We start from the raw sequence: 26,194 nt of genomic DNA on the forward strand, positions 1-26,194 counted from the left end.
GTTCGCAGGGAAATCTTGGTGAGAGAATCCTACCCTGGAGCATCTCCAAAAAATTCATAGAAACCAACAGGAGAGGCAACTTTATATACCTGTGAAGATCAAAGAACTATAACACCAGATCTTCACGAGAGGACCAGACAAGTAAGAACTTTCCTGCCCCACCTTCTCCTCCTCCTCCCAGTATTCTAACTAGAGAAGAGCGTGCAGTCGCCTTCTACAAACTGCAAGGGGCAGGGATGTGGAAAAGAAAGGGAACACAGGTTTCTCTCCTAACCCAACTGCAGCTCTTTGTAGGAGGTTGAGCTGGGGATGGGAGAAACCTGTCGATGTTTTTTGTTTGTTTGTTTGTTTGTTTACTGTGACGTGAATCCAGACATGTTAGTTACTGACCAATGGATATATTACCTGGGAGTAACTGGAAGAATTAAAATGTGCTCTAAATTTCAAACCCAGGAGCTGAGAAAGTGCTAACTCTGAGGAATAAATTTGAAGTGTTGCTTTATGATTGATTACATCCTATGAGTCATGCTCGTTCAGTATAACAGTTACATAACCATTTCTAAATGCAATTGAATAGAGCAGTTCTTATAGAGCCTTCTACAGAGTCTTCCTCTATGAAGTCACCGTGTTTCTGTCTGAATTTGGAAAGTTATATGTCAAATTGTCCTCATAGAGAATTTTGTCCTTTTATCAGCACTGGTCAATGCTCAGTCAGTCGCTCAGTCATGTCCAACTCTTTGCGACCCCGTGGACTGTAGTCCACCAGGCTCCTCTGTCCATGGGATTATTCTTGCAAGAATGCTGGAGTGGGTTGCCATTTTCTCCTCCAGGGAATCTTCCTGACCCAGGGATTGAACCCCCACCTCCTATGGCTCCTGCACTGGCAGGCAGATTCTTTATCACTGAGTCACGTGGGAATGAATTGTCTAAACTGAAAAGCATTATATGCTTGGTGCATATTAGATTCTCAACAAATGTTGCATTAATAAAGAAATGAATGGGCCGTGAAGAGAAACCCTGCTTGCCTGGGTTCTTTATAAACCCAGGCTATCCCCAGATTTCTTTATGGTAGAGTAAGAAATATTTCAAGTTGATGATTTCTGAGAAACTCCAACCAGACACTTATGGTCTCATAGAGTATATGTTCTTCATTCACAGTGGGATTAGACTAGAAACTGATAATTGAGAAATAACAGAAAAGTCTCCCATCATTTGCAAACTAAATACCATGGTTCTAAATAATTCAAGGGCCAATGACAAAAATTTCAAGAGAAATCAATACATCAAACTGAATAAAAATTAAAATACAACATAGCAAAATTGTAGGATGCCATTAAAAGTAGTGCTGAGAGGGACATTTATAGCTCCAAAGGCATACATTACAAAAGGGACAAAGTCCTAAATCAATAATTTAAGATCTTACCACAAGAATGTAGAAAAAGAGAAGCAAAATAAACCCAAAGCAAGCAAGAGAAAGGAAACAATGAGGTTAAGAGCAGAAATCAATGAAACTGAAAACAGGAAAAACAATAGAGAAAATCAATGATACAAACCTTGGTTCTTCAAAAAGATCAAAACTGACAAACTTCTATCAAGACAGACAAAGGAAAATGGAAAGAAGACACAAATGACAAATATCTGGAATGAATAAAAGATATCACTAAAGACATCAAAAAGAAAAGAGGATACTATAAAAAAAAAAGTAACATATAAATTTGACAACACAGATGAAATTAACCATTTGTTCAAAAACACAAGCCATAACAACTCCCCAAAAATGAAATAGAAAATTTCAATAATCCTAACATCATTAAGGAAATTGAATTTGCAATTTTAAAATATTCCCCCACAAAGGAGAAATTCTACCAAACATTTGAGGAAGACTTAATACCAATTCTACACAATCTCTTATAGAAAAAGAAAAAGAAAAATCACTTCCAGTTCATTTTAAATAGCTAATATTATCCTCACACACAGACAAAGATGGCACAAAATAAGAAAACTGCAGACCAATATTTCTTGTGAATAATGATGCAAAAAATTTTAACAACATATTAGCAAATAGAATTCAGCAACATTGCCAAAGAATTATACATCATAGCTAAGTAGGGTTTAGTCCAGGAATGAAAGTCTGGTTCAATATTTGGGAGTTAATCAACATAACCCACAACACTAGTAGGCCAGGATACCTGGATACATGCACACACTTACCTAATTGATATTTTACAATGGTACAAAAGTGATTCAATGGAGGAACGGTGAAGAAGGAGGGGAGGAGGAATAAACGGAAGAAGAGAGGAGGAGGAGAAAGGAGAAGAGAAAACTGAGACTCCAGAGTTAACAAACTGGAATGTTGCTAAGTCCCAAGAGCAGAAGAGTTCATGGTTTCTGCAAGACTTTGGAAAGGACGATTAACCACTTAAAGAGATACTTTTCTCATTCCAGCAACTGGATTGGATTCACTGGTACTTTGGTGAAGCTGTCCTAAGAAGCCATTATCTTTTCCCTTTTTTCTTGCTGCTCCCACATCTAAAGAACACAATGTAGTCTCCTTGTTTTATGTACTTTTTTATTAATTTGTTTGCTTTCCCAATTGTTAAGTCAGCTGGGGAAGATCAGGGGTGGAAAGTCAATCTGGGCCAGCCAAATGTGGAATGGATCCTGGGTCAGTAGCCACCATGGAGGCCGCCCCTTCTGTCATTTTCCTGCCCCTTGATAACGGGTCCTGGATTTCTTGGGTAGCCTCACCTGCTGCCCCTGAGCCCTTTTATGAGGGGAGATGCATCCTGGGGAGTGGAGGATGTTACGAAGGCTGGGACCCCATCAGTTTGTGTAAACCTGAGTTCTGAACAAAAACACGATTCCCTTCTGTATCTTGGGTCCTGAGTTAATGGTGGCATCACCCACCTAACCATCCTCAAATACAGAGAAGAACCACGTGCAGACATTATCAGGCCCAGGGCACGTCCAGATGTTCCATGCTTCTGGAGATCCTTAGATGTAATCACTTCACAAAGCACTATACAGTTTAGATTTCAACTCTGCAGGAACCTCCAGGGCTTTTACAATAAATAGTGCTAGAACAGTTGGACATTTATAGACAAAAATTGAACCTTGACCTTATACAAAGTTAATTCAAATGAAAGTACAATATAAACAAAATAAAACAGAAATCTATGTACTTTCAGGAAAGAAAAAAAAAAAAAAACCTGGAGAATATCTTTGGAATCTAGGGCTAGACAAAAAAGTCTTAGACTTCATGCCAAAGTATGATTCATAAAAGGAAAAACTGATAAATTAGACTCCACCAAAATTTAAAAATCTGCCTTTTAAAATTTATTTTAATTGGAGGATAATTGCTTTTCAATGTTGTGTTGATTTCTACTGTACAGTGAATCATCCGTAAGTATACATATATCCCCTCCCTCTTAAACTTGCCTCCCACCCCCCATCCCCCATCCCTCTATGTTGTCACAGAGCACTGGGTTTAGCTCCCTGTGTTATATAGCAACTTCCCACTAGCTATCCATTTTACATATGGTCATGTATATGTTTCAGTGCTACTCTGTGAAAGACCCTGTTAGGAGGATGAAAAGATAGGATATAGACTGTGAGAAAATATTTGCAAACCACATATCCAGCAAAGGACTAGTATCTAGAATATATAAAGAACTTGGAAAACTCAACAGTAAAAATACCAAACAATCCAATGAGAAAATGAACAAAAGACACATTTCACCAAAGAGGTCAGACAGATGACAAATAAGCACATGAAAAATATGTTCAACATCATTGCGTACATGCTCAGTAGCTAAGTCGTGTCTAACTCTTTGTGACCCCATGGACTGTAGCCTGCCAGGATCCTCTGTCCATGGGATTTTTCAAGCAAGAATAGCAGTGTGGGTTGCCATTTCCTTGAGGGGTCTTCCTGACCCAGGGATGGAACCTGCGTCTCCTGCATTGGCAGGTGGGTTCTTTGCCACTGAGCCACCAGCAAAGCCCTCAACATCATTACTCACGAGGGAAATGCAAATTCAAACCATGAGATATCACGACGTATCTATGAGAATGACTAAAATAAAAAATAGTGACACCACCAAATGTTGGTAAAGATGCAGGGAAATTGGTTCATTCCTATATTTGGTAACCCCAAATAGAACAGACACTCTGGAAGAGTTTACAGTTGCTTTAAAAAAAAAAAAAATGTGCTGGGGATTTTCCTGGCGGTCCAGTGGTTAAAACTCCATGCTACTTGTTTGATCCTTGGTCAAGGAACTTAAATTCCCACATGCTTTGGGGTGTAGACAACAAAAAAAAAAAAACCCAGCAATTATCATGCAACCCACATATTGTACACTACAGTATTCATCCCAGAGAAATGAAAACTTAAGTTCACCCAAAAACCTGTCCATGAATGGTTATAACAACTTTATTTGCAATAGCCAGAAACTGGAAACAACTTGACTGTCCTTGAATGGGTGAATGGTTAAACAAACCACAGTATATCCATACCATGGAATACTACTCAGTGATAATCGGAACAAACTATTGATGCAAGCAATGAGCTGGATAATGTCAGTATCTTTTATTTAACTCCTGAGAAGTATGTTGAAATGTCCTTCTATTTAGAGGTCATGCTTTTACTCTTGGCATTTGAATGCACTATTTTAATATATTCATTTATAATAATTATAGTGTGTTCTTCACATAAGAAAAATACTAAAAAGAAAAATTGAAATAATAAGTAGATTATATTTATGTAGCATGAATTATGCCCAAAGCACTATTCTAAGCACTTTCTGGGCTTCCCAGGGAGCTCAGCGGTAAAGAACCCCTCTGCCAATGTAGGAGACACGGGTTCAATTCCTGGGTTGGGAAGATTCCCTGGAGAAGGAAATGGCAACCCACTCCAGTATTCTTGCCTGGGAAATGTCATGGACAGAGGAGCCTGGTGGGCAGACTACAGTGCATACAGTAGCAAAGAGAGTTGGACATAACTTAGTGACTAAACCACCACCAAGCACTTTTTAGGTATTGGCCTCTCCATAACCATAGGAAGCAGCTCCATTATTACCCCCCATTTCACAGATACCATAACTGAGGCATAAATAAACTTGCCAAGGTTACCTAGAAACTATATGTCAGAGGTGAGATTTCTAACCTAGCAATCTGGTTCGATATTCTGGGCTCTAAACCAATCAAAAACACTGCTATGACATTAATGGAGATGTTGCTATTTCAAAAGTCTAGGTTGTTCCTATTGGCCAGTGAGGTGGGGTGAGTGGCTTATGAGGTCACTTACTAGGAAATAAAAAAGCTACTTTTACTATTCACATCTTTTCCTACCCAACAACCTACCTAACAACACCTCCTATAATAAATGCCTTGTTTTCCACCTTTATACCTTCATCCATAAGTCTTCACCATCATGTGGAAAAGCACAGAACTGGCACAGTTCTGCACCAGTAAGTCCATGGACTTGAGCAGGGCTGAGCCTCAGTTTTCTTCCTGGTAAAACGAGAGATGGTTGTTTGAAAAATCTCTAAGAATTTTTCTAGGTCTTCCAACCTATGACCCTATGAAATATCCTCATCTTGCAGCGCTGCCTTGAAAAGTTATCATTGTTGCATGCTAAAAATAAAATGATACCAACCAGAGTTTATCTTAGACGGAGCAAAACAGTCTTTAAGAAAATAAAACACCAATGGGTCATTTGTTAGGAAAAGTAGGCCATGGTTCCCAGTGTAAAGGAAAAGTGTAAACTAAAATTTAGGTTGAAATTCTGTGTTTAAGAAAATGAATGGAGGGGCTTCCCTGCTGGTCCAGTGGTTACGAATCTACATTCCAATGCAGGGGACATGGGTTCAATACCTGCTCAGGAACCTAAGATCCCACATGCGAGGGGCAACTAAGCCTGTGTGCCAAAACTAGAGAAAGCCCATGTGTGCCATCAAAGACCCAGTGCTGCTAAAGTAAAAATAAATTAACTTTTTATAAAAGAAAATGAATGGAATTTGGGGTTTTTTGACCAAAAGAGAGGCCGAAAAAGGGAAAATGAATGAGCAACAGGGCGAGGCTCCCAAAGGATTTTTAAACACAGAGATGAAGAATGTTCAGTGTTAAGATCATTGTGTGTGTGCGTGCTAAGTCACTTCAGTCATGTCTGACTCTTTGCAACCCCATGGACTGTAGCCCGCCAGGCTCCTCTGTCCATGGGATTCTCCAGGCAAGAATACTGGAGTGGGCTGCCATGCCCCATTGAGATCATTATTGGACTATAACCCATCTCTCCAACACCTTCAATAATAATGGCATCTGAGAAAGGCTTGTGTAAGTAGTTTTTTGTGGAAATCAAGAAAAGAGATGGGATTTCAGCAGAAGGAATGAATGAATGGTGACAGACACCCCTCAGAGCAGACAATGGGCATACGAGGTGGGGGGGGGGGGGGAAGCTGGATTTTCCAGGAGGCCTGGAGTGGGCATTCAGGCCTGTCCAACCTAGAGCTTAATGGCAGGGAGGCCCCAGCTGGCATCTGGCTTCCACAGCTTTTTCCCCCCTTACCAGTCTCTATCCGAAACCTCTGTTGAGCCTTTTCAAATGGTGATCCACCCACTCCTCGATTTTTAGCACCTTTGGAAAGACTCTTCCCTTACTTTGTCCTGATTTATAGTTATTAGTATATCTGCCCTACATAGTCTGCTGGATAACATGCTCTTTAAGGATGCTGGCCTCATAGCGCCAAACATAGTAAGTACTCAACAGTAATTTATTGAATGGAATTTGCTTCTTAGCCTTCCTCCTCTGTTCTCCTGGGGGCTTTTAGTTGGAATGAGTCACACTGTTCAGACACAGCAAATAATAATAATGACAATGAATGTGAACATAAAAGGTATTTCTTATTTTAAAAAAAAAATTCTGCACTGCCTGCAAGGAGGAAAGCAAGTACCTCTGATGGGGGTGGGGAGTAAGCCTTACGTATTGAACCACTAGTTCTTCAACCATATTTTCAATGGACAAAGATCCACGTGGAATATAAACTCATCCCCCGTATAAAATCACAGATGTTTCAGAGAAAAACCACAAGAACAAACTTGAATTCATGACTTCTATTATTTTGTGATAAAAGGTTTAAAACACAATGTGAGCTTTTTTAAAATGCTAAGTTCCCTGTGAGGAGTATGATGTTAATTTCATCTTGATTCAGGGTGCCAGCAGAACTCAGTACAGAATCAAGAAGAGAAAAATTACTTTCCTGCAGCTCTGGTACCTAATGACCAAGCTTTCGCTGATTTTTTTTACTTTCTCCCAGATGAAATGAAGGCTTCCCAGGTGGCTCAGTGGTAAAGAATCTGCCTGCGAAGCAGGAGATGGGGTTTCAATCCCTGGGTGGGGAAGATTCCCCTGGAGAAGGAAATGGCAACCCACTCCAGTGTTCTTGCCCGGAGAATCCCATGGACAGAGGAGCCTGGTGGGCTACAGTCTAGGGGGTCGCAAAGAGTCGGACACGACAGCAGCAGATGAACAGCAGCAGCAGCAGATGAAATGAATATCCTTCCCACAATGATGCCCTTTAGACATTTGTAACACGTAACACTGGTTCTCCCCATGGAACTAAAGAGAATTTCTCTACTAAACCATAGCTCTGTTACCAGCAAAGGTGACGTCCCTACTAAGCATGAATTAGTATTTGTACCCCATGACCTGCTGCTTCTCTTTGTGAATGAAACCTTGCAGGTTTTCCTGTTTCTACGCACTGGGTATAGATTCCTACCTGCCCTTATCATATTCCCGGGAGTTTGATATCAGGAGATACTGTTCTCGAGTATTTCAGGGAAATTTTGACAACATTCACATCATCTGCTTACTAATGAGCTTCCTGGGATAAAAGATGATAAAAAAGCTAAATCTAATCATAGTCATTTCTCCAAACATGCCACCAGTCTGTTTGCCTAGTTCATTGGACAGCTTCACAAAATTCGCCCCCACCCCCCACCCAGATATTAAGTTAGAGTCAGTTTCTTCCTGATCACAGTGTTTCATTCGAACTGAAGCCTTCCGCTGGAGGTGATATGTTCCCATTCTTGCCCAATCACTGTGGTATTCAATGACAATGTTTTCTCCTTTCATAGCTCTCTTACAGTATTTTCTTCTTGCTGTTGTTTAGTCGCTAAGTCGTGTCTGACTCTTTTGTGACCCCATGTAGCCCGCCAGGCTCCTTTGTCCATGGGATTTCCCAGGCAAGAATACTTGAGTGGATTGCCATTTCCTCCTCCAAGGGATCTTCCTGACCCAGGGAGTGAACCTGCATCTCCTGCATTGGCAGGTGGATTCTTTACCCTTGAGTCACCAGGGACCACGCGATTCAATGTGGCTCTTTAAACAGGTAAAGTGTAGGACAGATAGGCAGGTAGTCACCGAGCAGGCCAGATGACCTGGACCCCAGGGGACAGCAGACCATTTGAAACCCTCTGTCCCCGTCATCGTTCCTCAAAATTTTGAAAAACTTCAGGACAGAAGGAAAACAGCAACTGAGGAATTTTCAGCAACAGGTGGTCTCCTCAACAGGTACTTAGGATGGGTACACCATGTGAGATGCTCAAGCATCCCATGGTTTGTCCTGGGGTCCAAGCCTTCACCTCTTCTTTACCCTTTTCTCTTCTTCCTTGTATTCATGATTCTTGTGGCTAATCTAGTGAAAGCTAAAATAGCTGTTCTAAATAGAAACATTTACAAACCTTCATGGGGGGAAGAAGGAGGAAGATGTGGCATTCCAATGAATAGTTTGGGTTTGCTTCTACAAATTCCTCTAGGGCTGCCAAACTCTTTGGAGTGACACATCGCACAGCATCACTGCATCCAGGTGTTTCATAAGTCAATGAATACTAGTTAACAATGAGAGACAACATCACAATGCCTGCCACATTTTACTTCAGTTCAGTCACTCAGTCATGTCTGACTCTTTGCGACCCCATGAATCACATCATGCCAGGCTCCCTGTCCATCATCAACTCCCGGAGTTTACCCAAACTTATGTCCATCGAGTCAGTGATGCCATCCAGCCATCTCATCCACTGTTGTCCCCTTCTCCTCCTGCCCCCAGTCCCTCCCAGCATCAGGGTCTTTTCCAGTGAGTCAACTCTTCACATGAGGTGGCCAAAGTATTGGAGTTTCAGCTTCAACATCCTTCCAATGAACATCCAGGACTGATCTCCTTTAGGATGGACTGGTTGGATCTCCTTGCACTCCAAGGGACTCTCAAGAGTCTTCTCCAACACCACAATTCAAAAGCATCAATTTTTTGGTGCTCAGCTTTCTTTATAGTCCAACTCTCACATCCATACATGACCACTGGAAAAACCATAGCCTTGACTAGACAGACCTTTGTTGGCAAAGTAATGTCTCTGCTTTTTAATATGCTATTTAGGTTGGTCATAAGTTTCCTTCCAAGGAGTAAGCATCTTTTAATATCATGGCTGCAGTCACCATCTGCAGTGATTTTGGAGCCCAAAAAAATAAAGTCTGACATTGTTTCCACTGTTTCCCCATCTATTTGCCATGAAGTGATGAGACCAGATGCCATGATCTTAGTTTTCTGAATGTTGAGCTTTAAGCCAACTTTTTCACTCTCCTCTTTCACTTTCATCAAGAGGCTCTTTAGTTCCTCTTCACTTTCTGCCATAAGGGTGGTGTCATCTGCATATCTGAGGTCACTGATATTTCTCCTGGCAATCTTGATTCCAGCTTGTGCTTCTTCCAGCCCACTGTTTCTCATGATGTACTCTGCATATAAGTTAAACAAGCAGGGTGACAATATACAGCCTTGACATACTCCTTTTCCTATTTGGAACCAGTCTGTTGTTCCATCTCCAGTTCTAACTGTTGCTTCCTGACGTGCATGTAGGTTTCCTAAGAGGCAGGTCAGGTGGTCTGGTATTCCCATCTCCTTCAGAATTTTCCACAGTTTATTGTGATCCACACAGTCAAAAGCTTTGGCGTAGTTAATAAAGCAGAAATAGATGTTTTTCTGGAACTCTCTTGCTTTTTCGATGATCCAGGGGATGTTGGCAATTTGATCTCTGATTCCTCTGCCTTTTCTAAAACCAGCTTGAACATCTGGAAGTTCATGGTTCACGTATTGCTGAAGCCTGGCTTGGAGAATTTTGAGCATTGCCTTACTGGTGTGTGAGATGAGTGCAATTGTGCAGTAGTTTGAGCATTCTTTGGCATTGCCTTTCTTTGGGATTGGAATGAAAACTGATCTTTTCCAGTCCTGTGGCCACTGCTGAGTTTTCCATATTTGCTGGCATATTGAGTGCAGCACCTTCACAGCATCATCTTTCAGGATTTGAAACAGCTCAACTGGAATTCCATCACCTCCACTAGCTTTGTTCATAGTGATACTTTCTAAGGCCCACTTGACTTCACATTCCAGGATGTCTGGCTCTAGGTGAGTGATTACACCATCGTGATTATCTGGGTTGTGAAGATCTTTTTTGTACAGTTCTTCTGTGTATTCTTGCCACCTCTTCTTAATATCTTCTGCTTCTGTTAGGTTCATACCATTTCTGTCCTTTATCGAGCCCATCTTTGCATGAAATATTTCCCTTGGTATCTCTAATTTTCTTGAAGAGATCTTTAGTCTTTCCCATTCTGTTGTTTTCCTCTATTTCTTCGCACTGATCACCGAGGAAGGCTTTCTTATCTCTCCTTGCTATTCTTTGGAACTCGGCATTCAAATGGGAATATTTTTCCTTTTCTCCTTTGGCTTTTTGTTTCTCTTCTTTTCACAGCTATTTGTAAGGCCTCCTCAGACAGCTATTTTGTTTTTTGCATTTCTTTCCCATGGGGATGGTCTTGATCCCTGTCTCCTGTACAATGTCACAAACCTCTGTCCATAGTTCATGAGGCACTCTATCAGATCTAATCCCTTGAATCTATTTGTCACTACCACTGTATAATCATAAGGGATTTGATTTAGGTCATACCTGAATGGTCTAGTGGTTTTCCCTACTTTCTTAAATTTAAGTCTGAATTTGGCAATAAGGAGTCCATGATCTGAGCCACAGTCAGCTCCCGGTCTTGTTTTTGCTGACTGTATAGAGCTTCTCCATCTTTTGCTTTAAAGAATATAATCAATCTGATTTCAGTGTTGACAATCTGGTGATTTTACTTGGGCTGTAAAATTAAAACAGAAGCCACTTTAAATTATTTTGGGGGAAAAAAATAGGAAACTATCTATTCAACCGCATTAGCCTTCTCCATTCCATCTGGTTAAGCTGTCCACAGAGCACTGTCTGCATCATTATGACTGCTTTCCAGGTTAGGTCCTCCTAATTCTGTCTTCCACCATTGGTTCTTTTCTCTTCCTCAGCACTGGACTCTGCTCCTGAAACCAAAAGGCCATTCTCAACCTGGGGTTTGACCCCCTCCATCACCTGTCATCTCATAGGGTAGTCTGGGTCTTTTCTGCCCAGTGGTCATCACGTCTTGGGTACAACAACCTTCATTCAGCTTTTTTTTTTTTTCATTTATTTTTATTAGTTGGAGGCTAATTACTTTACAATATTGTAGTGGTTTTCTTCATTCAGCTTTTAAAATTAATACCCACTGCAGGGTGAGGCTTGTGTGAGTGACCCTGCTGATATACAACTGTCAGCTCACCTGTGGCCTCTGTTCTTACATCTATGAGACAGAAGTCCTCAGGGAGTTAGATTGAAGAAAGAGATGATGGTTTGCCAGAGATGATGTAAAGATCTGGACTGTCCCATATCACGAGCACAACCAGCAATTGTTGTGTGTCAAATGCTGATTCCAATTTCTATCACTTTCCTTTTTCTTCTCATTTCTCCCATCCAATGTGTCCACTGAGCAACTGGGAAAAGGGCAGTACCAACAACGTGGATTCCCTGATAGCTCAGCCGGTAAAGAATCCATCTGCAATGCAGGAGGCCCCGGTTCAATTACTGGGTCAGGAAGACCTGCTGGAGAAGGGATAGGCTGCCCACTCCAGTATTCTTCGGGTTCCCTGATGGTTCAGCTAGTAAAGAATCTGCCTGCAATGTGGGAGACCTGGGGTCGATCCCCTGAAGAAGGGAACAGTTACCCACTCTAGTATCCTGGCTAGGAGAATATAATGGACTGTATAGCCCATGAGGTTGCAAAGAGTAGGACACGGCTGAGTGATTTTCACTTTCAACAACATGAAAGAGATGCCATACATGTCAGGATAGTTAAAAATTTTGCTCATGTTTCCCTACTTTAAAACCGTTATACGACAATTTTGCCAACACTTACCGATGTGGTACCAAATGTGAATTTATGTGAAGAATCATGTGTGCATTTGGGAGTGATAACTCCATGTTTACCATTTTCCATAGGGTTTCAAAGAGTTGGACATGACTGAGCAACTGAGCACACACACAGTTCTTCCGTTTAAGAAAATTTATCTAGTCCTTGATGAATTATATTCCATAAACCAAGCTCTGAAAAAGATTGGGATGCTGGGGTGAAACTGAAAGTGGTGGATTTAAAATACAGAAGCCTTTGGTAATTGAGAGGACTTCAGGGTAGAAAACTCATGAAAGCAAAATATCTTGACAACTTAAAAAATAAATAAATAAGGGGAGAAGCACTCCGAGCACGAAGTCAGAATTGTCACAGGCATTTAATTTTAAATGGTGTTTTCAGATAAATACCAAATATTTCATTTTAGGTTCAAATATAAGAGTTAAAAGGAAAATTTCTCTCTTCCTTCATATTTGATAGCAGCCCAAGTTGATTCAACAAAGAGAAAACATTGTGGTTTTAGGTGGGAAAAGTTGATAAACCAGTTCCCATTCTCTTCATATGTCTATAAACAAAAACTTCATCTTAAGAGTCTTATCAGATGATAAACATTTCAGTTCAGTTCAGTTCAGTCGCCCAGTCGTGTCCGACTCCTGGCAACCCCACGGACTGCAGCACACCAGGCTTCCCGGTCCATCACCAACTCCCGGAGTTTATTCAAACTCATGTCCATTGAGTCAGTGATGCCATCCAACCGTCATCCTCTGTCATCCCCTTCTCTTCCCATCCTCAATCTTTCCCAGCATTAGGGTCTTTTCCAGTGAGTCAGTTCTTCACATCAGGTGGCCAAAGTATTGGAGTTTCAGCTTCAGCATCAAGTCCTTCCAATGAATATTCAGGACTGGTTTCCCTTAGTTGGATCTCCTTGCAGTCCAAGGGACTCTCAAGAGTCTTCTCCAACACCACAATTCAAAAGCATCAATTCTTCAGTGCTCAGCTTTCTTTATAGTTCAACTCTCACATCCATACATGACTACTGGAAAAACCATAGCTTTGACTAGACAGACCTTTGTTGGCCAAGTAATGTCTCTGCTTTTTAATATGCTGTCTAGGTTGGTCATAACTTTCCTTCCAAGGAGCAAGCATCTTTTAATTTCATGGCTGCAGTCACCATCTGCAGTGATTTTGGAGTCCCCCAGAATAAAGTCTGTCACTGTTTCCATTGTTTCCCACCTATTTGGAAGCTACTTATTCTGAATTCAGGGCACTGCTTTGAAATTTTTTTTTTTAATTCATTTTTAAACTGATTTACAAGAGCAGATAATTTCCCTAGATTCAAAGCTGGCCTACCTTTTGAAGCAGGCAGTTCTGAAAGTAAAGAAAAAAGGGATTAACTCGAGCCATCACTTAAAGTACAGGAATCTTGTGACTGCCAACATTTCTGCCCCCTGGTTTTTCCCTTTCCCATACCCTACAGACATCCATATTGGCTTTAAAAATCAGATACTCAGAGAAAAATGAACCTGGGTGGAAGGGAGGCTTTTGCCAGTGCTCCACGTTGGGGCCAGGATAGAGGCCTCAGGAGGTCCCCGCTCTGTCATTCAGCTCTGAGTCCTCGTGTCCCTCCAGGCTTTGCCCTGGAAAGAGCAGTGCCTGGTTGAATTGAGTTCCTGTTTGTTACAACTTCAGCAGTCTGCAGCAGGGAGATAGCCAGAGTCCTGCTCTGATTGGCTGCCTTTCTCTGATGTAACAGCTGACCCAGCCAATCAACAGCCGGTGCTCCGAGAGCAGAAAGATGAATTGTAACAGGCAAGGCCCTGGGAATTAAAAAAAAAAAAAAAACTACCCCCCACCCGCCAAACACAACCGTACACACGGCTTCTGGAGGGTCCCCCCGAGAGGGAGCCTGCTCTGTTCTGCTGCAAGCCCTCTGGGCAGGCCTGTTTGCCCCTCAATCCCGTGGCACTCGGCCGAGTTCACACCATTTTCAAAGTAGGTCATTCAGGTAGTCTGAGCAGAGGAGGGCTACGCTGTCAGCCCCAGTCCACGGAGCCTGCGTGGAGGCCCAGGCCTTGCAGCGGAGGGCTGCAACCGAATGCCCGGCTGCCCCGGGGGACGCGGTTGCTGCGAGGTGCACGCTCGCCCGCCAGCCTGGCTTGCTTTTAGTTAAATCCACTTTCTTGGCCGTTTACAATTGGTCCGGGACTAACCATTCTGGACAAAGCTCCAGCTGGACTTAAATGTTTTCACCTGAATGAAAATTCACTACAAGGAGGATGATGTCATCTTGATTCAGTTCTTTGTTCTTCGTGCTGAGAAAATTCATCGTTATTTCTAAGGCTAGTGAGTTAAGGCGGGCTGACACCCCCAAGGAGAATGCAAGGAAAGAGAGAGAGGCATGAGGCATTTTCCTGAATAACATACTCAGGAATATGCATATAAAATGCATTTCTCATTAAAAATGTAAAATACATGTTCATAAACACATTGAACATATACATTATTATTCAGGCACACGCTGATAACAAGGTAAACTTCCACTTTCTTGATCAATGACATGCATAGATACATGTCAAATAATGTTTGAAAGGTAAATATTGTCTTTAAACATGACCTACCTTCAGGTATTATTTCGAAGTTATCTTGCTCTGCTGTTTCTTCAGTCTGCAGTACCCTCCTCTGCTCTTAAACCCTCCTCTTAAATTCTTCCTCTTTAGGAAACCTCTGACTTCTGACTCTCAGTCATTACTTCTCCCTATTCAGACACTCTGCAGCAATAAAAGCGGCTGGGAGCACACACCTAGGTATGACGTGGCTGTTCTTTATTACACAACTCCTGGAAAGCCAGGGCCAGTGTGGGGTATTTCAATTGTTTTTGTTGAGTTGCTAAGTCCTGTCCAGCTCTCTTTACAACTAGGGGGACTGGAGCCCACCAGGCTCCTCTGTCCATGGGATTCCCCAGGCAAGAATACCGGAGAGGGCTGCCATTCCCTTCTCCAAGGGATCTTCCTGACCCACGGATAGAACCCCCATCTCCTGAATTAGCAGGCAGATTCTTTACCACGGAGCCACCAGGGAAGCCCACATTTCAACTGCACATCTCACATACTTAGCACAATATTGCTTTCAGGACAATGGGAAAAATGAAAGGCAGGAGGAAAAAGGAAAACTAACCGTGGCGTGTGCAGTCCATGGGGTGCAAAGAGTCGGACACGACTAAGCGGCGGAACTGAACATTTATTGGGTGCCTGGTAGGTACCAGCCACTGCACCAAGATTTTGATCGGCTTTTTTTTTTTCTCTTCATTTAAAACTTGTAACTGCCCTAGAGTGGAAGATTTGCTTTTCATCATTTTAAAGATAAGGAAGCAGAGGCTTAGAAGAGTTACATAATTTACCAGATCAAACAGCCAATAAGCAGAGGAACCAAGATTCAAACACAGTTGTTGGACTCCTTGCCCTTTCTGCTACTCCCCAGTTCTTAATCTTGGCTGATCAGCTTTTAGAAATTTCAGATGCCTAGGCCCCACTCCTGAAGATTTGGACTCAGATTTCTAAGCCCAAAAGATCAGGGAGTGTTTATTTTCTTAAGTGCTATGTTTCCAGCAAGGCCTGGCACACAGGAGCAGCCAGTCCTTATTCATGAAATGAATAAGTGAATTCAATCCATCTCAAGGGGTGGTTTTCAGGCCTGGCTATGTATTCAAATCACCTGGAGGACTGATTAGGCCCTACTCCCAGAGGCTGATGCAATTGGTCTGGGGTGGGGCAGCTTGGCAGGCATCCTAGCTTTTCAAAAGCTCCCCAGGGGATTCACATGTGCAGCCCAGGCTGAGAACTTCAGTCTGGAGTGAGGTCCTGGCTTCTGCAGAGGTTTAAAAGCTCCACAGGTGATTTTGATTGGAAGCCAGGGCTGAGAACTACCACCTACACATCCCGATGCCTCTCTCTGGGTTTTAAAAATGGGAAGGCATTACTTTCTAAAAATAATTCTGTCAACAAGTAGGGGCGTGTTTACCCATGCACTGCAGTGTACCCCTTTCGGGGACATTCTACAAGAAACAGTGGGGCCTGCTGTCACCTGATTTCTAATCTGTAACTGGTTCAGTGCTAACATGTTCTTTGATTTTTGTCTGTCATGGAGTAGATGGGGAATGATTTATGAGACTGACAGATCAAGAGTCCTGTTTTGCAGCTAGGAGGGAGAGAATGAATGTTCTATCTACTGAGCTAACCTTCATAAGTTTCAATAATCAGTTTGTGTTATGTTTATGCCCTAATGTGCATTTTTCACTCAGGAATATATGTGGGGGGTGAGGGGAGAGTGGGGAAGAAAGTATTAAAATGTACAGCTCTCTGCAAATTGAGAGATGGGCAAGAGAAGAAAAAAAAAAGACCCATGCCTTCATGGAAACCCCAGACATATGTTTTGTAATGCCTCTAAAGACCTGGAAATCAAGGAAAATCACATGCCATGAGTTTATACGTTGTCAGCTTTAAATATTTCGTAAAGTGCATTATCTGGAATGTATCAGAAAACAATTTAATACTGGGGAGAGATTTTATTCCTCAGTGTAACAAGTCCAGCAAAACCTGATGCATTAAACATTTCTGTGTAAGTCATCTTGCCATTATATAATATTATTATGAATACATAACCAACATACCCTGTTAAGGATCAAGGATTGGGGACATTTTAAAGAGCAAATTGTTTTACCGTTGGGGGAAGCAACTTTTTTATATTAATTTGTATGCAATTAATAATAGGTGACATTATTGAGCCCTTAACTCTTTGCCTGGCAGTCTTTGACATGCTTCTCATGTATTCTTACTTAATCCTCACAACAGCGAGATGAAATAAGTAGTATTATAATCTCTTTTTGCAGATAAGAAAACTGAGGCCCAGAGGGTCTAAGTAACATATCCAAGGACCCACAGCTAGTAAGTAGTAGTAACTAAACCAGGATTCAAATTCAGGCAGTCTGATTTCCTAGCGGATGGTTTAACCAGTAATACATGAGAAATAATATTTTCCTTATGCTGATTTTATGTTCTTTTAAGCAAGTGCATCTTTTCCATTTTATGTGACCCTGACACGTGGTAATCAGAGAAAACAGATTTCTGGAAGGAAAGCAACCATTGCTTCCTCCCTAATGTCATTCCATACCCCCTCCGTTACTTTCCACCGCTAAACACAATTTCTAAAACACCTTTCTTGGAGAACTGAAGCGCAGTTCAACGAATGTGTTAAGCACCGATTGTATGTAAGGATACTGGGCACAATTAGAAAATGAGCAAAAGGCAGTCCTTGCCTCTAAGAATCTTTTAGAAATAAAGACAGATCCTGGCATCATCCTGTCTCTTTTCTCTGTTCCTCTGAGTTCCAAATCCCAATCCAGCCTTAAAGACCTGGCATGATTATGTCCCTCCCTCCCCTTCATGGGAGTGAGCTTCAACCCTACTGGGCTTCTCTTGGAGATGTTAATGCACCACAATCTTTCCAAGGTCAAGGTCTCTGTGGGGGCGCTGTTCCCACTGTGTCAGGCATCCCTCTCTGCCCACTCTTGCAGCTGAAACTGCGCATCCCACAGATTTCAGCTCTAACATCACTTGCTCAGGAAAGTCTTCCCTGACCAGTGGGAGTCAGGTCCCAGCCCCCTACTGAAATCTTTTTCATTCAATCTTCTTTTCATTGATGGAACTTAACTGCTGTCTGTGATATTTATTTGTGGAGTCATCCATTGAGTGTTTCTGTCTCCCTCCTGCTTGTAATGTCCCAAGAGGAGGGAGGGGGGTGTGTATTACTCAATTTTCTGCATCTGGCAACCTACATTCTACCACGGAGAATGTTTTTTTTTGTTTCAGGGACTTCCCTGGCAGTCTGGGGGTTAAGACTTCTCCTCCCAATGCAGGGGGTTGGGAGCTGAGATCCCACAGGCCTCCAGGCCAAAAACCAAAACATAAAACTGAGGCAATATTGTAACAAATTCAATAAAGGCTTTAAAAAATGGTCCACATTTTGGGGAAAAAACCCAAATATTTGTTTAAAGACATGTTCTTCCATTTAAAGGACTTCCCGGGTAGCTCAGCTGGTAAAGAATCCACCTGCAATGCAGGAGACCTGGGTTCAATCCTTGGGTTGGGAAGGTCCCCTGGAGAAGGGAATGGCAACCCACTCCAGTATTCTGGCCTGGAGAGTTCCATGGGGTCACAAAGAGTCGGACACGACTGAGCGCCTTTCTTCCATTTAAATGTCATCTGTCCCTTTGGTCCTAGGGGTAATGATGGCTCGGAGGTCGCTGGTCCCAGGGTTAGTCAGTCGCTTGTTCTTCCCACATGCTTTGCTCACATGTCCTCAGATTCCCCTATGTTAGGGTATCACTTGTTTCCTACTGGGACTCTGATACAGGTGAGAATTAGACAGGTGAAAAATAAGATAAAATGAGTGGTTCAGAGAAAAATAAATTAGTGGTTTTTAGAAGCATAGACAGAATTGAATGCTCTTAAGCACTTTAATCTTTTCATTTAAACTACTAAACATTACAGTGGCTAAGAATTTACTGGAAAATTAAACATGTATTTGAAGAGGGAACTAATACCAAGCCAGATTACAGCATATTAGAGGGTGAAAAGCACAATTCAGTCCTTGTCAAACAGGCTCCAACTTCGATAAATCAGATAAGGGGAACCAGATGTCAAAGCACACACTGGCTCCTACTACAAAACCCCATGTGGATCAGGAGGGGGCTTTTTAAAAATTACAAAGCAAATTCAACTTTTTTTTCCTCAAGACAGAAACAATCTTTCCCCAGTTTTTGAAGGCTAGAAATCTGAAATCAAAGTGTTGGCAGAGCCATACTCTCTTTGAAGTCTCTTTTCTTGTCCAGCTTCTGCTGGTTGCTGGCAATCCTCAGCTTTCCTTGGTTTGTAGCTGCATCACGCCAGTCTCTGCCTTTGTTGTCACAGGGCCTCCTTCCCTTTGGGTGTGTCTGTGTGTCTCCAAATCTCTCTCTCCTTATTAGAACCACAGTCACTGGAGTTAGGGGCCACCTAATCCAATATGACCTCTGCTGAAAGTGAAAGTCGCTCAGCTGTGTTCAACTCTTTGTGACCCCATGGACTATACAGTCCGTGAATTCTCCAGGCCAGAATACTGGAAAGGGTAGCCTTTCCCTTCTCCAGGGGATCTTCCTGACCCAGGAACTGAACCAGGGTCTCCTGCATTGCAGGCGGATTCTTTACCAACTGAGCTATGAGGGCAGCCCTCTAAATATCTGGGAAGATCACATTTCCAAATAAGGTCATATTTACAGGTATTGGGAGATTAGGACTTAAATACGTTTGTTTTTCTTTTTTCTTTCTTTTTTTTTTTTTTTTGGCGTGTGTGTGTGTGTGTGTGTGTGTTAAGTTGCTTCAGTTGTATCTGACTCTTTGTGACCCTATGGACCGTAGCCCACCAGGCTCCTCTGTCCATGGGATTCTCCAGGCAAGAATGCTGGAGTGGGTTGCCATGCCCTCCTCCCGGGGATCTTTCTGACCCAGGGATTGAGCCTGAGTCTCATGTCTCATTATGTCTCTTGAATTAGCCGGCAGGTTCTTTACCACTACCGCCACCTGGGAAGCCCAAATACATCTTTTAGGGGGGACAATTCAACTCACAACACTTGTTAGCACATAAAACCAATTCTTTTCCTCCTTTCTCCTTCTCCTATTTTATATAAGGAATGCTGGTGGTTGTTTGGGTCTTTTCCCTCTCTTTTTATTGGCCAGTCTACTTACACATCTGTCCGTTTTGTTGGCAGTTGTCAATTTTGCAATTTAATCTTTAGATTATAAAATATCCAGGAGGGATTGCGGCTGAACTAGAAGTGGAATTAATATCTCCGAGACATGGATGTGGTAATGGATAGGATTTTGCACCTTCTGTTTTGGGGAAGAGGAGGGGGATATCGTCATCTTAATTGCAATAGTTGCACACTAGAGGTGATGCATGATGTTGCCACTGTTCTTATTATTTGGAAATTTAATCATGGTGAGAAGGCTGCTAAGTAGCCAAAGGGTAGACTATTTTGGTTACTTATGTGAAACTGATAGGAAATTGACTAAAGAGAGGAGAAGTCTTTTTTTTTTTTTTTCCTGCTTCTAATGGAGCTTCTGAGGCCGGGCACTTCCAGCAAACCCTGTGGCAGAGTGTACCTGCATCCATGGAGCTCTGATTGGCAGGTGACTGTGCTCATGGTTTTCTGAATCTTCTGTGTGAGTATGGTTCCTTACTAACTTCATTTATTCCTTCTTTAATGCTCTTCCTTTCTTTATTTAGACCCGAGTTTCTGATCTGTATAATTTTCCTTTCTTCTGAAGAATTCCTTATAATGTTTCTTGCAAAGTAGGTCTACTTGTGACACATTGACTTAATTTGTGTTTGTCTGAGAAAGACTTCACTTTTGAAGGATCACTTTATTGGACACAGAATTCTAAGTTGTTGGATTTTTCTATCAACACTTTACATATTTCTCTCCATTGTTTTCTTGATAGCATGACTTTTGAAGAGAAATATAATTCTTGCTGTGTTTCTCTGTAGGTAGGGTGATTCTTGGTTTTGTTCTGTTTTCATCTCAAGCTTCTTTCAAGAGTTTCTGTTTGTGTTTGGTTTTCTGAAGTTTGAATATGATATGAAAGAGTGTAGATTTGGGGGTATTTATCTTACTCAGTGCTTTCCAAGCTTCCTGGGTCTGTGGTTTCATATCTCTTATTAATGTTGGAAAATTCTCAGCCATTACTACTTCAAATATTTCTTCAGTTATTTTCTCTCCTTATTCTCCTTCTGGTATTCCCCTTATATGTATGGTATATCTTTTGTAGTTGTTCCACAGTTCTTGGATAGTCTGTTCTTTTTCTGTTTTCCTCTTTTCGATTCAGCTTTGAAAGCATTTATTGAAATATCTTCAAGCTCACTGATTATTTCTGTGGCCATGTCTAATTTACTGATGAGCCCATCAAAAACATGGGCATTCTTCATTTTTGTTAGGGCATTTTAATTTTTTTTGGTCTCCCGTGCAGCTTGTGTGATCTTAGTCCCCTGACCAGGGATTGAACCCGTGCCCCCTGCATTGGAATTGCAGATTCTTAACCACTGGACCACAAGGGAAGTCCTCTTATTAGGGTATTTTTGATTTCTGGAATTTCCTTTTGATTGTTTCTTAGCTGCTTACATTACCCATTTGTTCTTGCATGCTGTCTACCTTTTCCATTGGAGCCCTTAACATGTTAGTCAAAGTTATTTTTAAATCTCTGGTCTGACCACTCTCAAATCTCTGTCATATCTGAGTCTGGTTGTGTTATTTGCTTTGTCTCTTCAGACCTTGTTTTTTGCCTTTTACTATACCTCGTAATTTTTTGCTGAAAGCCAGACATGATGTGTGGGGTAAAAGGAATGGAGGCAGATATGACTGTAGCATGAGGTTTTGTGTTTGTTTAGCTAGGAGTTAGGCTTTCTTTACTCCTTGTTATGGCTGTGGTGTCAGGGGCTGCAGTTTCCTCTGATGTCCTTATTTTTGTCTCCTCTGTTGTTTGGGGGTTTTCCTAGAGACTACTTAAATAGCCTCTGAGGCTTGCAGTTCTTCTTGGTGCAATCCCCTGTTATTGTGCAGGAGCCCTGACTATTGTGGTGAGATGTGGGGGGATGGAACGTATTCTCTGATCCTGTTATTACAGGTCTCAGTCTACCAGTGAGCCTGAGTGGGTATTTCCCTTCCCCCGTGTCAAAGGCTAGACAGGACTGGAGTTGGGTATTTCCCTCCCCCTGGGTGTGTTATGATCTGGTAAAATCCCAGTCAGTTATACTTGGTTAAATAGGGTTCCTTGAGACTAGACTTTAATGAAGGAACTGGATGCTCTGGGCAGATTTCAAAATGTTTACTTACCCCCCTAACCCTACTGGAAGCATGTAGGGATTTTTTTTTTTCTTCCATTTTCACAGTGGGAACCTGGTAGGGCTCCTGGAGATAAAACTCAGGAAAGTGTGGGGGCCCCTATCCTAGCTTGAGAATTTTTAGCTCTAAAGCTAGGATAGACTGTTGTTGTTTACTTGCTAATTCATGTCCAACTCTTTTGCAACCCCATGGACTGTAGCCTGCCAGGCTCCTCTGTCCATGGGATTCCAGGCAAGAATACAGGAGTGGGTTGCTGTGGGCTTCCTCCAGGGAATCTTCCCAACGCAAGGATCAAACCCACATCTCCTGCATTGGCAGGCAGATTCTTTACCACTGGACCACGTGGGAAGCTCAACAACAGCTAGGGTAGACTGAGCCTCCAGCAGTTTATCCATCACGGTTTTTAAGTGTTCACACAGACACTCGCTCCAGTCATGGGCTTCTGCTGCACAGAAGCTGTGATTCTCTGTATCTGCCTGTTTGTCTCTCCAGCTTGAAGGCGGCAGTTTTGCTCTGCCGAGTTCTCTGATGGGTAATTGAATTTTAGTTTGTGCAGCTTTTTTTTCTTACTGCAAGGACAGAAGTGACAATTTCCAAGTTCTTCACAGGTTGGACTGGAAACTGAAAGTTCAATGCAGCTTTTTAAGTTTTTAAGTTCAAAGCTTTTAGAAAATCTGAAAAATACAGAAAAATTCTTAAGTAGACTATAAAAATCACCAATAATTCCACTACCCACTGATAATCAGTTAAATTGTGAATGTATATATTCTATGCCTATAATGTATATGTGTTAAATGCATGTAAAATACTTTTAAATAGAATTATGCTATGCTATCCATAGTTTCTTTATTTATCCACAAAACAATATGTTATATATTTCCCCATGTCAGTAACTCTTCTTATTTTTAATTGTTTATTAGTTGCAAATATTGCAAAATATTTGGTCATATAAACATATCATTGTTCATTTTGCTTACTTAATTGGGGATAACATAATATAAAAGTTAAAATCATAAATTCTGGGATTAGATTGCCTGGCTTAAACCCTAGTTCTTCCACTTACTAACTACATGATATTGGGCAAATTATTTATCTTCTCTATGCCTCAGTTTTCTCACCTGTTAAATAGGGACAATAATTCTTAAGGATTTGGCAAGATAATAAAGAGTATTAGAACAATCGCTTATTCCAGCATTTCAAAATCAATTTTAAAGTAATATATTTTGCATCCTGTTTGAATTCAAACATGTAAAGTATTTTAATGCCGGCTACAATGTACTTAGGGGCTTCCCAGCTGGCTCAGTGGTAAAGAATCCGCTTGCCAAGGCAGGAGACTCAGGTTCTGTCTCTGGGTTGGGAAGATCCCCTGGAGAAGGAAATGGCAACCCACTCCAGTATTCTTCCCTGGGAAATCCCATGGACAGAGGAACCTGGTAGGGTACAGTCCATGGGGTCGCAAAAAAGCCAGACATGACTTAGTGGCTAAACAACAATGTACTTGCCCTTTGGTAATTTTTCTTGGGGACATGAGGGCAGCATTAGTGGTTTAACTGACTTGCCAGCTTTTATTGCCTCTCCATCTCAATTTATGATCAAGGATCTGCTCTGTCTTCTTTTTATGGAAAAACTCAGTCTTGAAGATTTGTTAAATGAGAAATGGCAGAGACCAAAGAAAAGTACATACCATCCACCCGAAACCATGAATAGTGTGGTGGAGAAATGCTGGTTCTTTTGCAGTTGGAATGTTCAGACTCTGCTGTGGTATTATTGCATCATTTCCATTCAAAGGTTAATAACAATATTTTATGCAATATTTTTATGCAAAAATACACCATAAAAATTAAACCAAAAAAGTTTTTGTTTATTCTCGAAGGTTCACACAGAGCTAGTTTTGGAATTTAATGCTTCCTGTTGTTGTTGTCATCAGTGGAGTTTCAGGAATTGAAAATTGTGTTTCACTGGGGCAGGACCATCTAACTACTGCGAGCTGCTCTTCCTTGCCTGCAAACGGCAATTCTTTTGCTTGAGGGCTACAGAGACACGCATTAGAGAAAGTAGATACTGAACTGGTAGGGTCCCTCGAGGCAAGTTAGCTCAATACTTTCATTTTACAGATGAGAAAACTGAGACCTGGAGAGGTTAATGATCTTGGCCAATGTGAATGGAGGAGGGAAATAGAATAGAGATCTCATTCCAATTCAGAGTACTTTTCATTAAATCAGACCTTTAAAAAACAAAAGCTGTGATTAAATACTTTGGTTAATTCAAAGCTAGTCTTTTCCCTAGTTGAACTGAATTAAGGATCTACAATTATAGCTGATTTTTTTAACTGCTTCAAGTTTTATTAGAAAGCCCTGACCCACATATGTTAAGACAAACATAGATCTTATTATTTTTTCTCACCAGTTATCATCAGAGGAAGCTCAAAAAGTATAAGTGAAGTGCCCCCTGAACTTGAAAACACAAGCTTGACAGCACTAAGAGTTCATATACAACTGGTGAGACCAACGGTAAGAGTCACTTAGGAAAGAATATCTGAAAAACCACCAACACTATTTGAAGTACACTGGCACTTCAAGTATATGAAGTACATAATTTCAGGGCCATGTGAGTAGAATGTGATTTTACTAAGTTGATCAGTAGTAGTATAACATACAGGCTGGCCTGCTTAGGGTTTCTAAAAGGGAAAGTTAGAGTGTAAGCATTGTGTTATCTAGTATTATCCAAGGACTGAACCACTGGATTTGGAATTCATAAGCATAATGATCACTAGAGAAGGTACTCCAAGGTAAAGCAAGGATGGTTTGTTCACCAGGCTTTCCTGTGACCTAAATAAAGTTCTCCAAAGGATATCCAGCCACCCTCTTTTGTTCTGTGTGTTCCCCAAACAGTTTTTTGGTTCCAAATGGACTTTTCTGATATTGAAAAGGAGGTGATCTCGATGATCAATTTAACATTTTTAGCCATAAGAAAGGAATAGCTTCTACTGTTGTTCAGTCACTAAGTCGTGTCCAACTCTTTTGCAATCCCATGGACTGTAGCCTGCCAGGCTCCTCTATTCATGGGATTTCCCAGGCAAGAATACTGGAGTAGGTTGCCATTTCCTTCTCCAGGGGATCTTTTTGACCCAGGGATTGAATTGCTTCTACTACAACCTTTTACATTGATATTATTGCTTATGCATCAGTCTCTTCTGAGGTTGGTTAATGAGAACCAGACCTCCTGAATCTGGGCATACTGAAAAACTCAAATGTCCAGATATACAAAGTTGAAAACTAGAACTTAGAATATCATTACTACATAGGATATTTCCACTGATTGGGTACTCAGTGGTAGTTTTGTGTCTCCCTTCTTGAACGTCAAGCCTAGATTTGTACTATATTTTAAGTTGAAAGGGATAACTAAAAAATGGCAACAAAGGGTATTAATCAATAGTATTCCCAATATCCACTTGCATTTTAGGTAGGAGTGTATATATTCTATTCTCCCTTCCTTCCTTCTCGGGACCCAAATTTGAAGATGATTTCACTGCACCATGAATAGGTTAGAGAGGCAAACTGATCTCCTTGGCCAGTGTAAACAGGGAGGGAGGATACTGAGGTCTTTGAAGCAACACCTGTGGTCTAAGGACTGCATTGAGGCTCACTGATGTCCTTATCCAAATATTTGTTTGCAATGTTTTGTGACGCAACAAAAGGCGGAAGAGACGCACTACTGGTAAGGAATCTTAACGTTTGAGAGAAGCACAAGCGCCCACACTCCACAGTCAGTCACCTGGCTGCAGCAATTCCAGAAGAAGATGGGCAGATGGCACCATTTTTCTCTTGAGCTCCTGCTGGCCCAACGCCCACAACTCGAGGTTGGGCCTTGATGCTGTTCCTACCTCCTACTGCAAGAGTGTCTGTGTTTAGCCTAGTTTTCCAACATCATTAATTAAACCACTACTCCCGGGGAAGGAAAAGCTATGGGAGCCAAAT

General features: G+C 41.6%; 1 long non-coding RNA gene across 1 annotated transcript in view; it reads left to right on the plus strand.

Moving 5' to 3' along the window:
- LOC110129908 (uncharacterized) overlaps positions 1 to 26,194 on the plus strand; it is a 57,197-nt gene that overhangs the window by 25,112 nt on the left and 5,891 nt on the right. The window contains exons 5-6 of the long non-coding RNA XR_011483842.1: positions 9 to 141; positions 24,624 to 24,727. This is a non-coding gene — a long non-coding RNA (uncharacterized lncRNA). The remainder of the gene's footprint in view (positions 1 to 8; positions 142 to 24,623; positions 24,728 to 26,194) is intronic.

The sequence above is a fragment of the Odocoileus virginianus genome, chromosome 27 (assembly GCF_023699985.2).
Source record: "Odocoileus virginianus isolate 20LAN1187 ecotype Illinois chromosome 27, Ovbor_1.2, whole genome shotgun sequence".
NCBI lineage: Eukaryota > Metazoa > Chordata > Mammalia > Artiodactyla > Cervidae > Odocoileus > Odocoileus virginianus.